Source organism: Musca domestica, unplaced genomic scaffold (genome assembly GCF_030504385.1).
Source record: "Musca domestica strain aabys unplaced genomic scaffold, Musca_domestica.polishedcontigs.V.1.1 127, whole genome shotgun sequence".
Classification (NCBI taxonomy): Eukaryota; Metazoa; Arthropoda; class Insecta; order Diptera; family Muscidae; genus Musca; species Musca domestica.
Window position 1 is genome coordinate 217,067 of NW_026712167.1, and position 14,496 is coordinate 231,562.

General features: G+C 34.7%; 1 protein-coding gene across 1 annotated transcript in view; it reads right to left on the bottom strand.

Moving 5' to 3' along the window:
- LOC131800491 (protein split ends-like) overlaps positions 1-14,496 on the bottom strand; it is a 280,268-nt gene that overhangs the window by 116,547 nt on the left and 149,225 nt on the right.

The window sequence follows — 14,496 nt, forward strand, 5'->3', positions numbered from 1 at the left end:
ACATCTGAATATTTCCATCAAAACAAGCTCTGTTATGAAACCGGTAGAGATCGGACCATTGCTTCTGGTACCTCTCCTACAAGGGTCAACATTTTGAATATCCATGAAGGTCATAAAACGCGAAATAAGCATCAGGTTCTCTTTATATTTTACATATCTCAAGATCTGTTGTGAAGATGAATATATCGGTTCACTCCTTCTTGTATCTCCCCCACCCCCAAAGGGTCTAAATTTTAAATATCCATGAAGCTCATAAACGCGAAATCAACATTCGATTACATTCAAACTCAGTACGTTTCAATTTCTATCAACACAATATCTTTTATGAAATGGTTGAGATCGGATCATTTCTCTGGTATCTCCCCACAATGGATCCTCATTTTGAATATCAATGGCGGTCATAAAACGCGAAATTAATATCCGATTCCATTTAGACATGGTACATCAGAATATTCTATCAACACAAGATCTCTGTAAAGATGGTAGAGATCGAACCATTTCTTCTGATACCTTCCCCACAAAGGGTCAAAGTTTGAATAATAACCAAACGTTATAAAATTTGAAATAAGCATCAGATTATCTTTATATTTCACACATTCCATATTTCCACCATTAAAAGATCTGTTGTGAAGATGGGATATATCGGTCTATTCCCTCTGGTACCTCCCCCACAAAAGGGCAAAATTTGGAATATTCATGAAATTCATAAAATGCAAAATTTACATGGGTTCCTTTCAAACTCGGCAAATCTCAATATTTCCATCAACACATAAATGTTATAAAGATGGTAAAGTAAATATCGGACCATTTCTTCTTTTACCTCCCTAACCTAGCGCTCAAGATTTGAAAAACAACAGGCAAGCATCATAGTCTCTTCAAATTGCACACATCCTAACATTATGGTAGCACAGATCTGTTGTGAATATGATATATATCTGCGAAGTCCTCTGATACCTCACCCACAAAGGGTCACAATTTTCAATACCTTTATCTTTATTTATCTGAACACAAGAGCGATTTTTTACAATTTTCTATAACTAATTTTTCTCTCAACCATAAACCTGAGATGAATATGGAATTTAGGATTTCGCATAAAATTGGATATAAATGTTATCAATTTTGCCTATATCAATATTTTTATCTGTATTAGATGAAATATAAAATGGGAAACTTCGTACTATATCATTTATCTCAAGCCTATTTCCACATTTCCCAAAATTGTCACATATCTAGTATATAAAGTATAGAAAGCAGACGATACAGTCCAAATGTGGCACGTTGTAATATTTTTATCAGTCTTAGGTGAGGTACGAATTTGTCAATATTGGCCAACTGCTTCAGAACCTCCCCCATAAAGGTTCAACATTTTGAATAATCATAACTCAAGGCTGGAGGTATAATCGGTCGGCAAAACCGACTGATACTATTTTACTTGTTTTTTTTTTTTTCGTAAAATCAGTACTTTTAGTTCCCTGAAAAAATAAACTTTAAAAATTCCATGCCTTGAGTGGTCCTTGAACGTATACAATTTTAGGCTAAAAACGTGGATTTTTGAAAAATATTGCAAGCCTATTTTAAAGTGCATGGACGTGGATTTCTAAAGAATATTTTCAATTTTGTTTTAGAAAATTGAGTTTTTTATTTTGAACTTTTTTTACTTATTAATCATCTACATTTTTTTGGGTATATCTTACTTCCTGACGTCTTGAGCCACCCGAATGTACACACACACATATTGACGGCCATTAAGACACGACTAATTGTAATCTACCACTATTTTCTTGGTTTGATTAGCGCGCATTTTTTTTTGTTATTACAGCTGCTGCTGCAGCAGCAGTGGTACCGTAAAGTGCAATTTAGTAAGAAAATAAGAAAAAACTCAACTTAACATGTAATTTTATTTAACAACGAAAATATACAACATACAGATGCATGTATGTACGTATGTATGCAGGCCACCTTTGTTGTCTGGTTGTTATGGCGGCGGTTTTGGCCGATGTTGTTGGTGTTATTACCATATAGTATAGCACTATTTTGCTGACCATTGTTGTATTGATATTCTGCAAAGCAATGACACTCACACACATTCACACATACATATGAGTATGTTTGTATATGAGAACCCATAAACAGTTTTATATACCAGCGAAGAAAAAAAAAAGAATACTGAAAATTGCATTTCCTAAACCCGTTGTACCGGTTATTTCTCTCTCGCCGATCGGCCATCGTCTGAATGTCTCGTCGCATTTAAGACAATTTTTTATTACACTTTGCCCGTTCGTATGTATGTCACTAATTGGCATTGTAACCTTTTAGTTGTAATGATGATGATGCCGAGATGATGTTGTTGCTGTTGTTGATAATTTTGTGTTTAAAAATATATTTGTTTTCTTTGATCGGTGGGTATTTTTTCGTTCTCGTGTTATCGAAACGTTTATGGTTCGTGGGTTTTTTTTTAATTTAATTTCCTGACATTGTTGCGGGATTTTCTTTGTTTTTTTTTATTGAATTATTCTGTAACAATTGTAGGGACGTTTAAAAATATATAAAATAAGTAAGCTATGAAGTGAGTAAGGACGAATCGGTCGGTTTTGTGTTTTTTTTTCACATTTAATAGGGAAAATGTTATACTCTGCCTTTGGGCGCCTCTCTAAGTAATCACTAAGCACGAATCTCTCGGTATTGTTGATAGTTTTGGATTTCGCATTTGATATAAAAATATTCATATTTGGTACGTTGGGCGCCACTCTAATGACAAATAAGTAAGGAAGTGAGCGAGGACGTAGTTGTCGTTTGGATTTTTCATATTTTATATGGGAAAGTTTATATTGGTACGTTGGGCGCCATTGTATAAGAATTGGAGAAATATACATCCTGCGGTTTTATATTTATTTCATCTACACCGATATATCTCCCCTGAAAGCCGGTTATTGAAAAACGAGGCAATTTTGCAGCATCTTCTGCAATTGATCAATATTTTTATACCCTCAGCCATATGGCTAGAGAGGGTATATGTCATTTGATAGGTCAAACGTGCCCTATGTCTCGTTGGACCAAATCCGTTTTATTATGTTTGGAGTCGATCTGGCGATGTCCGTCCGTCCGTCTGTCTGTCTGCCTGGCTGGTGCACACGATAACTCTCGCTGGAAGTATTCGATTTAGTCCAATCTTGGCACATCGTAATATTTTTGTCAAACTTAGATCGAGTTCGGAGATAGGCATATCGGTCCACTCCTTCTGGTAAATCCCCACAAAAGGTTGAAATTTTCAAAAAATATAATTTCTGCATAGAAAGAAAAGGATAATCTGATTTTGCTGCAACTTTGCATATCCCAATATTTGTATCAGTGCTACTTCAGGTGCGAAAATGGACAATATCGGTCCCTCCCCCACAAAGGGTCAAAATTTGAGCATCAATGAAGCACATAAAACTTGAAATAGACATCCGATTCTATTCAGACTAGGAACATCTCAATATTTCTATCAACAAAGACTGGGTTAAAGATGATAAGATCGGACCATTAAAGATTGACAGAAGCTCTTTGGAAGGCCCTAGAATATATGACCTACAAATGACCTATATCAAAAAATAATGACTTCTGTCTATAGAAATCCTTCGACATATTATTTTTTTACAGATAATCATTCATGGGTCTTTGATCCATTATGGACCTCTCAAAATTTCAATAGAAAGGCCCTAAAAAACTTCTAAATTCTAAATTTTTTGGTCTCGAGAAGAACCCTTTGAAGTTTTTATAAAATCGTCGACTTTTTCTCTGTGGAGGAGCTTTAAAAGGACCTCCGTTTATACAGGCATTTTAAGGATCCTCTTTCTAAACGTGCTATATTTAAATATTTCTCTCGATACCGGGTGTCTCCGATCCAACCGAAAACCTGTAGAAATCTTAGCCTATTGAAGACATTTATCTTAATTGTCATTTTTTTATATAACCTTCCATTATTTATAATTAGTGGTCTCATCATCTATTCCTGTCCCATTTCTACCAAAATTCCTTTCAAACAATCTGGCAACATCTCCCCCCACTAAAATGATGATAACTTAAAACCTACTTAACACAAGACTTAAAATCATCGATGGTGAATGGTGGAACGGCTTACCGACATTAAGAAAACATATTAACAAAAACGAAAGAAAAAAAAACACCTACCAACAACAATTAAACCAAAATAAACTTGGCCAGCAAAAAAAAATGAGGTTTAAAGAAATCGAGAGAAAAAATCGCGCGAAAAAATTGCGCGCCTTTTTGTAATGGAATATTTTTTCTGGGGTTGTTCTTCAGTTTGTTTGTTGGCCATCAAAGCTAATTAAGAGTCATTATGCTTGCGGTGTGTGTGCGTGTGTGTGTTTGGAAGTTTTTCAGGTCTTCTTTTAGTAATTCGAGGGGGAAAAAGACGAATATTAGAATGAAAAATTGCTGTTTGAAGTTCTGTTTTTTTTCGGTCAAACAACTTTATTGTCTTAACAAACAACAGGCCTCCACCGGCCTACCTGCCTTTCGAATGCTTTCAATCTCAAATATCTGGCCTTCGTGGTAATGACGGAAGGTTTTTTCTTGTTTAGGCCTATGACAATAACAAATAACTGAAAAAACATGTTCTATCTGACACCTAACCTAAGAAAATGCGGGCTGTTGGTGTAATAGAAATTTGACAAAACAAGACTTAATTTCAAGGTAAACGCCTAATTGTTTTGTTGTAAATAATAAAATATAAAGAAGACAAATACAAACAAAATGGCCCCCAGACTATTTGAGGCTTCCACAGAAAAAAGTATTCTGGGAGACCTTCTGATACCAGAAGGTATTTTTAAAATCTTCCAAAGACAGTACGACTTGAATTTCTTCTGTAGAAAAATAAGTTTTACATATGTATTCTATACTAACAAGAGGTAAATAACGTCTTCCATGGAAAGAAGTCAGTTTAAGGTCTTCTATGAAGAGAAGCACTTCAAAATGAAGAGAAGATCTTCAGGTCTTCAAAATGCCGTAAACGAAGGAAAGCAATCTGGAAAATCTTCCATAAAATGAAGACAGGTAAAAAGTCTACTGACCTTTCATTTCTGAAAGTTCTTCTACAGACGGAATGACTTCTATATTCTTTCTATAGAAGACATTCTGTCTACAGAAGAACTTTCGGAAATTAGAGGACTTTGAAAGGTCTTACAAAAGCCGAGAAACTTTGAAAAGTCTTCTAGAACCGAAGACAATTCAAAGGTCTACCATAGACAGAATACTTTTACTAGATCTTGTAAAGTCATGAGACCTTTATGAGATTTTCAACAGATCTCCAAAAAAGGTCTTATAAAATCATTCTATAGAAAGAGATTTTTGAAGAATCTACTATATGGTCGATTTTTATTTTATAGAGCTTTAGAAGCTAGTCTTCACACTTGAATTTCGAAAGCTTTTCTTTAGTAAAAGGTTGATTTGAAAGCTCTTTTATTGACAAAAAATCGTTCTGAAGATAGAACAGCTTTTAAAGCTCTTCTATACATTAGGGTGTTTATGACCCTCAGTAGGGTGTTATGATATCCTTCAAAATGCTTCCTAAAGAAAGAAGCTTTGTAGAGGATCTTCGTAAATTGCTCTTTTTTAGATATATGGCCTTCGAAAGCTCTTCTATAGACAGAAGACCGAGGATCTCTACAAGAGTTTTCATACGTAGGAGACTTTTGAAAGTGTTCGGCATACCGAAGATCTATAACAAATTTTCTATAGACCAAAGACTATTAAAAGTTCTGCTAGAGACCAAATAACATTTACATGTATTTAACAGATCGAGGACGTTTAGAAGGTTTTGCCGACCAAATACATTTAGAGAAATTCTATGGACCAAAAATTTCGAATATCTATTATTACAGATAGAGGACCTTTGAAAGACATTCCATAAATTTAGAAGGCTTTTTATAGACAGATGACCTAAAAAATTTATTTTTTAGGCAGGGGACATTTAGTATATCTCAAATTTTTAGTGCCCTCTGACTATAGAAGCTTCTCTTAAAAAATCATTTGAAATTGTCTTCTGTCTACAGAAGATCATTACGAAGTTATTTACGTGGTCTAGAAGAGCTTTGAAGGGTCTCCATTAATTAAAAGCCTTTAGAAAGCATTTGAAAACAGATGGCCTTGAAACTTATTTTTTTCGGCAGAAGACCTTTAAAAATTCTGCATTTTTAGGGTCCGCTGACTATAGGAGGATTTCCATGAAGCTTCTTCTAAAAGCTATCCTCAAATTGCCCTCTGTCTACAGAAGATTATTACTAAGTCATTTATGAGGTCTAGAAGAGCTTTAAAGCGTCTTTCTAAAGGAAGGCCTTTAATAGAAGGAAGGTCTTTAATAGATGATGTCCTGGAAAATTAATTTTCAGTCAGAAGACCTTTAAAATATTGTAAATATTCAATGACATTATTAAGTCACTTATGAGATCTAGAAGAGCTTTGAAGATCTTCCAATAAATTTAAAGTTATAGCAGAAGTCCTTTAATAGATAGATGACCTGAAAAATTAATTTTTAGACAGAAGACCTTCAAATATTCTAATTTTTAGGGTCCTCTGACTATAGGAAGATTTCTAAGAAGCTTCTCTTAAAAAATTACTAAGTCATTTATGAGGTCTAGAAGAGCTTTGAAGGGTCTTCTAAAAATTTAAAGCTTATAGCAGAAGGTCTTTAATAGATAGATGACCTGAAAATTTATTTTTAGTCGGAAGACTTTCAAACTATCCTAACTTTTTAAGGTCCTCCGGCTATAAGAGCCTTTCTAAGAAGCTTCTCTTAAAAAAATATATTCAAATTGTCTTCTGTCTATAGAAGATTATTACTGTGTCATTTATGAGGTCTAGAAGAGCTTTGAAGGATCTTCCAATAAATTTAAAGTTTATAGCAGAAGTCCTTTAATAGATAGATGACCTGAAAAATTAATTTTTAGACAGAAGACCTTCAAAATATTCTAATTTTTAGGGTCCTCTGACTATAGGAAGATTTCTAAGCTTCTCTTAAAAATTACTAAGTCATTTATGAGGTCTAGAAGAGCTTTGAAGGGTCTTCTAAAAATTTAAAGCTTATAGCAGAAGGTCTTTAATAGATAGATGACCTGAAAAATTTATTTTAGTCGGAAGACTTTCAAACTATCCTAACTTTTTAAGTTCCTCCGGCTATAAGAGCCTTTCTAAGAAGCTTCTCTTAAAAAAATATATTCAATTGTCTTCTGTCTATAGAAGATTATTACTGTGTCATTTATGAGGTCTAGAAGAGCTTTGACGGGTCTTCCGAAAAATTTAAGGCTTATAGCAGAAGGCCTTCAATAGATAGATGACCTGAAAAATCAATTTTTAGACAGAAGACCTTCAAAATATTTCACATTTAAGGGTCATCTGACTATAGGAGGCTTTCTCAGAAGCTTCTCTTAAAAAAATATCTTCAAATTATCCTCTGTCTACAGATGATTATTACTAAGTCATTTATGAGGTCTAGAAGAGCTTTGAAGGGTCTTCCAAAAAATTTAAAGCTTATAGTAGAATGCCTTTAATGGATAGCTGACCTGAAAAATTAATTTTTAGACAGAAGATCTTGAAAATATCTTATTTTTTAGGGTCCTCTGACTATAGGAGGATTTCTTTGACGATTCTTCTAAAAATTATCCTCAAATTTCCCTCTGTCTATTAAGTCATTATTAAGTCTTTACGAGGTCTAGAAGAGCTTTGACGGATCTTCCATAAATTTAAAGCTTTTAGGAGGCCTTTTATAGACAGATGACTTTAAAAATTAATTTTTATATAGAAGACCTGGAAAATTCTGCATTTTTAGGGTCCTCTGACTATAGGATTTCTATGACGCTCCTTCTAAAAAATTATCCTCAAATTGCCTTCTGTCTGCAGAATATTATTACTAAGTCATTTTGAGGTCTAGAAGAGCTTTGAAGGGTCTTCCAAAAGGAAGGCCCTTTAATAGAAGGAATGCCTTTAATAGATGATGACCTGAAAAATTACTTTTTAATCAGAAGACCTTTAAAATATTAAAATATAAAATGACATTACTAAGTCACTTATGAGGTCTAGAAGAGCTTTGAATAAATTTAATAAATTTAAAGCTTATAGCAGAAGGCCTTTAATAGATAGATGACCTGTAAAAATTAATTTTTAGACAGAAGACCGTCATAATATCCTAACTTTTTAAGGTCCTCCGGCTATAGGTGGTTTTCTTAGAAGGTTCTTCTAAAAAATTATCCTTAAATTGTCTTCTGTCTACAGAAGATCATTACGAAGTCACTATGAGGTCTAGAAGAGCTTTGAAGGGTCTTCCATAAACTAAAAGCCTTTTATAAAGAGATGACCTGAACAATTTATTTTTAGGCAGAAGACCTTCAAAATATCCTATTTTTTAAGGTCCTCCGGCTATAGAAGGCTTTCTAAGAAGCTTCTCCTAAAAAATATTTCAAACTATGCTCTCGCTATAGAAGATTATTACTAAGTCGTTTATGAGGTCTACAAGAGCTTTGAAGGGTTCTTCCAAAAATTTAAAGCTAATAGTAGAATGCCTTTAATGGATAGCTGACCTGAAAAATTAATTTTCAGACAGAAGACCTTTAAATATCCTATTTTTTTAGGTTCCTCCGGCTATATGAGGCTTTCTAAGAAGCTTCTCTTAAAAATATGTTCAAACTATCCTCTCGCTACAGAAGACCATTACTAAGTCATTTATGAATTCTAGAAGAGCTTTGAAGGGTCTTCCAAAAAATTTAAGGTTTATAGTAGAAGGCCATTAATTGATAGATGACCTGAAATAAAATTTATAGTCAGAAGACCTTCAAAAAATCTTAATTTTTTAGCGTCCTCTGACTATAGGAGTTTTCTCAGAAGGTTCTTCTAAAAAATATCCTCAATTTAGAGGACCATTACGAAGTCTAGAAGAGCTTTGAAACGTATTCGGTGTACAGAAGACCCATTAGAGGGTACTTTGCGGTTGGAGACCTTTGAAATGGCTTCGAAATGGATGCACGAATATCTTTACGAGGTCTTCTGTCCATAAAAGACTTTTGAGGTTCTTTAAATAGAGCTTTCTAATGAATTCTGTCTATGGCCGATCTTCCTCTGTCTCTGGAAGATTTTCTATGTTCGGTCCTCTATGGACATGCTGTCCATTTTTAACATTTTTTTTATTCAAATTTGCAAATAAATCTATGATTTCTAAATAATTCTGCACTGATTTCCTCGGTGCTGTTGCTGAAGTGATGCCCTCTTCTCAAAGACGAAGAAGAAACTACAAAGAAACACTCCAATGACAAAAGAAAAAAAAAAAAAAAGAAAGAAGTCTCAAACGAAGCGTGCCACTTACTGGCTGACTGACGGATGGACGGACAACAAAAAAGAAGAAGACGAAGAAAACACAAATAACAACAACTGACAACGGAGCATAGCCATCGTCAACTCTTTTTTTCAGATTTTGTTGTTATTTTTGCAACAAAGTAAAAAAAAAGAAAGAAAGAAAAAACTCTTTCACACTGTGGCGGCACGTATAAATAAGCCAGCAAACAAATACAGAGACACGCACACAATCACACACACACATACACACACAAACAAACACTACACTGATTCACAAAAAAGAATTGATGCAAAAGTTCATTGAACTACAATTTGTTTGGTTGTCAGTCAGTCTGTCTGTCGTCTCCTCTTCCTCGTTTTTTTTTTTAGAGATTTTCTAGAAAAACCAACAACAACTACAATACTAATGAAAATAGAGCCGATGTTGTTGCTAATAATGATGATGATGATAATAGTTTTAATGATGATGATGATGATGTTGATGACGACGACAACAACAGCTGCAACAAATACAAATAATTTATACAAAAAAATAAAAATTATAGCAACAATCAAATAAAAATGGAAAAATACCCCCCCTTCCCCCTCTTCACCTCTCTATTGCCCCTCTGACAAATGGAATTGAAAGATTGCCCGAACCAATCATTAAAATCATAATTTGAGCTCCCTGGCAGGTAGCTAGCTGGCAGATTTGATTATTATTGGCATTTTGAAGAGGTTATGGAAATGCTGGCGGATGAGGGGATATGGAATTTGTGTTAGATTTAAGGGACTCTGGGCAAAATAGGATTTTCATTTGCCACTGATTTGGCTGGGCGGGAGGGAGAGTCTCTCATCATTTGTATCGATGGACATTATTCACCGGAATTTTTTCAAATTTGGTATTCGAAGTTCGTAATGGATACTACAGCCTTAGACTGAAATTTGTCTGTGCAGGTCCACGTCTTCGTATAGCCCCCATATAACGGTACCTCCCGATATTCGGTATTTCGATGATTTTAGCGACATTGTTTACCGAAATCGTTTCAAATTTGGTATTTGAAGTTCGTAATGGATACTACATCCTAAATCAATTTGAAGACATTTCAAGATTTTGAAAAAAAAAAAAAAAAAAAAACTCAAAGAAGGCAAATAAGTACAGAATTATTTTGCCCTTTTTGAGCGTTTTATGTTTCAAAATCTTGAACTCAATGTGGGGGTGGTACTAGATAAAATGGTCCGATTTCTACCATATTTATAACAGATCTTGAGTTGATGGAAATATTGAGATGCACGAAATCTGAATGGAACGGATGTTAATTTCGCGTTTTATGAGCTTCATGGATATTCAAAATTATAAACCTTTGAGTTGGAGGTACCAGAAGAGGTTTGCAGATATATCCCATTTTCACAGCAGATCTTGTATTAGTAGAAATAATGGGATGTGTGAAGAGAACCGAATGCGTATTTCCGATTTTATAATCGTTTTGGTTTTTCAAAACTTTGACCCTTTGTGGGTTGTGCGATTTATGAGCTTCACGGATATTCAAAATTTAGACCCTTTGTGGGGATGGTACCAGAAGTGAACGATATATCTCATCTTTACGGCAGATCTTTTATTGGTAGAAATAATGGGATGTTCGAAATATGAAGAGAACCGGATGCTTATTTCGGATTTTACAAACGTTGTGGTTATTCAAAATTGTGACCCTTTGTGGGGGAGGTACCAGAAGGAATGGTCCGACCTCTACCATCTTTATAACAGATCTTGTGTTGATGGAAATAGTGAGGTGTACCAAGCCTAAATGGAATCGGATGTTAGATTCGCCTTCTATGAGCTTCATAGATATTTAAAATGTTACCTTTTGGGGGGGAGGTACCAGAAAGGAGTTGACCGATAATCCCATCTTCACAGCAGATCTTAGGTTGGTAGAAATATTAGGGTTGGCTATATTGAAGAAATTCGGGAGCTTACTTCACATTTTATGAACGTTTTGGTCATTCAAAATTTTGGCCTCTTTGTGAGGGAGGTACCAGAAGGTGTGGACCGATGTACTCCATCTCCACATTTAATATTGTGTTGTTAGAACTATTAGGTTGTGCCTGGTTTGCAAGAAATCGGATGTTAATTTCGTAGTTTATGAACTCTTTGGTTATTCAAAGTTTAACTATTGTGTGAGGGAGGTACCAGGAGCAATGGTCCGTTCTATCCGTCCTTCGCAACAGATTTTTTTATGATTAAAATATTGGAATGCGTGAAATTTGAAGCATTGACTCTTATTTCGCATTGTATAAGACTTATAATTATTCAAAATTTTGACCCTTTGTGGGTACTGGACAGAGTGGACTGATATTGCCCATATTCCAATCTGACCTAGCACTGATGCAAAAATTTAGATTTGCAAAATTTGAAGCAAACTCAGATTATTCTTTCCCCTTCTGTGCAGTATTTTTTTAATTTGGAAAATGTCGACCTTTTGTGTGGGAGGTACCAACAGGAGTGGACCGATATTGTCCATCTCCGAACTCGATCAAAGTTTGACATAATATTACGATGTGTCAAGTTTGAACCGAATCGGATACTTCCTTCGAGATTTATCGTGCGCACCACCAGACAGACAGACGTACACCCCCAGGTCGACTCCAAATGCCCAGAAACGGATTTGGTCCAAAGAGATCTAGGGTCTAAAGCCGTTATTTGATGAGTCCGTTTTGGCAGTATCAAATGATATATACTCTCTGTAGCCCTATGGCTGAGGGTATATTTATATACGGAAATAGGATATTGAATATCTAACATTGGTCTGCTAAATATTGGCCAGGTCAAAAACCCCCTATCAAAAAAAAACTGCAAAGGTCTTCGATAGACAGGAAACATGTTGAAGCCCTTGTGTAGACAGAAGATCTTCGAAAGATTTTCTTTACACTGAAAATAAGTCACGAGGGAGAGGGTGAATTATTAATTCGATCAAACGACCTCTGGACGAAATAGCTATGGAAATAGGTGCGATTATTCGATGTTGATAAAATGTGTTAGACCAAGTTACCAGACCGACATTTGTATCCATCATTTGGTCTGCCTATATGTTGGCCAGGTCAGATATTGACTTTAAATTTTGATATTTTAGAAATCATGAATCAATGGACTCTGGAAGAAATTGTTAGATCTTTTATATCCCGCTGAAGGTCTTTCGAGAGAAAACGTAATTTTATTTAAAATATCTTTCTAGGAATTTAAACAGCTCTTCAAAATCTCCTTATCTAGAAATCTCCAAAGGTCTTCTATAGACAAGAGAACTTTTTAAAAAGCCTTTATATGGACAGAAGACCTTCGAAAGCTTTTCTTTAGACAAGAAATCTTGAAAGATATTTTAGATAAAAAAAAAAAACGTTTAATGCCCTCCATCATTTGGAAAGAATTGAAGAATTAAAAAAAAAAAAATACCGTTATATTGGGGCTATACGAGGGACCTTCGTAAGTAATTTTTTGTCATAGGCTGTAGTAGCCGTTAAGATCTTCAAATTCGAAATTTAAAAAAAATCGATGAATAATGCCATTAAAATTATCAAATTTGGGGCCTATGCGAAGACGAAAACACTCAAAATGTCCTGCATAGACAGAAGATATTCAAAACTTTTCTATAGGCAGAAGACTGATGTTCTTAAAAAACGTCCTTCAGTAGAAAGCAGATTTTTAAAGACTTCTATAGACAAAAGACCCTTAAAGGTCCTTCTCTAAACCATGGAACTGCAAATGTATTCAACACAGACCAAAAATCTTTAGAAGATTTTTTTTAGGCCGAAAAAAAATTAATCAATTATTTAATATACCAAAGGCTTCTTGGAATAAAACAACACTTCAAAGTCCCTTAATGGGACATCTATGGATCTGAAAATGATCCTATATCTTTAATATGTGTCCATAAAAGTATCACCCCGGGTGCCTTTTCTGCTATTTTTTTACACTTTGCATGTCAAAGTTAAAATGTTCGTCAATTGATCCCCAAATGATTCTATGGCCTGATCTGACATTTCTGGCTACGTCACTGTGTCTCTCTGTACACCATTCGGACATTCACACATGTCAGACAGACAGCTAGCTTCTCGGTCATTTGTCATAATTATTGAATCGATTTCAATATTCGCATATCCATTATCTTCTCCTCTCTCTGTCGAAAAAATATTCATTTGTGTAATTTGTTCGTCTGTCAAACGCTTAGCTGAAGACTAGAAATCTAAAAGTGGTATTCCATGACGTTTCGTGTGTCTGCACAGCAAAAATTGACAGACACCTCGGTCGGTAGTTTGTCCATCATTATGGACGTGCCGGCAATATTCATACATACCACATATGTATGTATGTATGTGTGGCGCGTTTGTCTGTATGCTTGACTGGCTGACCGCACAGCTGAGTGACACTTTGGGTGAGCAACTCAGCGGGAAAGACAAAAAAAAATAGAGATGTAACATTTTAGAAACGGTACTATTTTCGTATATAAAAAGTACATTTTTAGGCCTTCCATACAGAAGATCTATAGACGACCATCCATAAAAAATCTTTTACAGATATTCTAATTTAGGATATCTTCTAAAGGACATTTTACCATAAAAAGTCCTATAGACTAAATGTTCTAGAGAGAATATTTTGCAGACAGAAGAAAATAAATCTTTGAAGACCTATTAAATGTTCTCTCTATAGAAAAAATTCTTTAACATGTCTTTTAAGATAGTATAACATCTGCAGATCTTCTATAAATAGAGAAGTAACAAAGCACCTAAGTTCCGGCAGGGACGAACTTTTAACACCCTGCACCATTGGAAGGAACTGGGAAAAATCGGGAAAAAAATGCATTTCAATCGAAAACCGTTATATGGTGGATATACGAAGACGTGACCCTGCATACGCAATTTTTCTCAGAGGCTGTAATACCCATTACGACTTTAAATACGAATTTTGAAACTATTCCGGTCTATAATGTCTCTAGTATTATAAAAATACGGAATATTGGGAATATATAAATAAATAATTTTTGTCATGTACTACCAATTAAGATCTGCGAGAAAACTTCGACCGAATGATTTGGGCATACACAAAATTGATAAAAATGAAAATGTTAATAGACACAACTGGGACCTATCTCCCACATTCGATTCTGTCGAAATTTTTAGTTTAAT